The sequence below is a fragment of the Narcine bancroftii genome, chromosome 8 (assembly GCF_036971445.1).
Source record: "Narcine bancroftii isolate sNarBan1 chromosome 8, sNarBan1.hap1, whole genome shotgun sequence".
Lineage (NCBI taxonomy): Eukaryota > Metazoa > Chordata > Chondrichthyes > Torpediniformes > Narcinidae > Narcine > Narcine bancroftii.
The window spans coordinates 42,236,530-42,237,161 of record NC_091476.1 but is presented as its reverse complement, the minus strand read 5'-3'; the positions used below and the strand labels follow the sequence as shown (position 1 = coordinate 42,237,161).

Below are 632 nucleotides of genomic sequence, written 5' to 3'. Positions count from 1 at the left end.
TATAATAGTATGGAACATGTAATATTACAGAAAATTGCTTTCGGCCTGCTGTGTATGATTAGTGTCACCCCCAAAGTAAGAGAGAAGGAGAGCCTCCTCAGAGTCATTGAGTGTCTGTGGATTTGCCCCCAAAGCTCCCTCATCCTCTGCAGTTGCACAGACTCCAGGTCAAACCATCAGCAACCCAAGCTCCAGATCCTCCGATTTGATGAGGAAGCCTTCAGTGCCAAGGCCCTTTGGGAGCCCTTGAATGTATATAAGATGTATGGAAGGAGAGAAGGTGGACACTCCTATTGAAAAAGATGAACTGGGCCCTCGTGGTCTTACAACATGTAAAGGGTTAAGGCATTATCATCTACTTCATGGCATCTAATCACGGTTTTACATACATGGATGGGAGGGGTATGGAAGGTTATGGTCCTGGTGTAGGCAACATAACACTTCAGCACAGACAAAATGAGCCGAAGAGCCTGTTTCTGCGCTGTAGTGATCTATGGTTTTATATAGAGACATAGCCAATACTTTCTTTATATACATGAATATAAATATATAGAAAGAAGGCATTCGACATGCTGCCCTTAATCAGTCAGGGTACTGAGTTTACAAGTTGGCGAATCACGTTGCAGCTGCTT

General features: G+C 43.8%; 1 non-coding gene across 1 annotated transcript; it reads left to right on the top strand.

Annotated features, from left to right (window-relative positions):
- The first annotated feature begins 258 nt into the window (after positions 1 to 258).
- On the top strand, positions 259 to 385 carry LOC138742212 (U6atac minor spliceosomal RNA). Its single transcript, XR_011344002.1, has one exon. It is a non-coding gene; the product is annotated as a U6atac minor spliceosomal RNA (small nuclear RNA).
- The last annotated feature ends 247 nt before the right edge of the window (positions 386 to 632 follow it).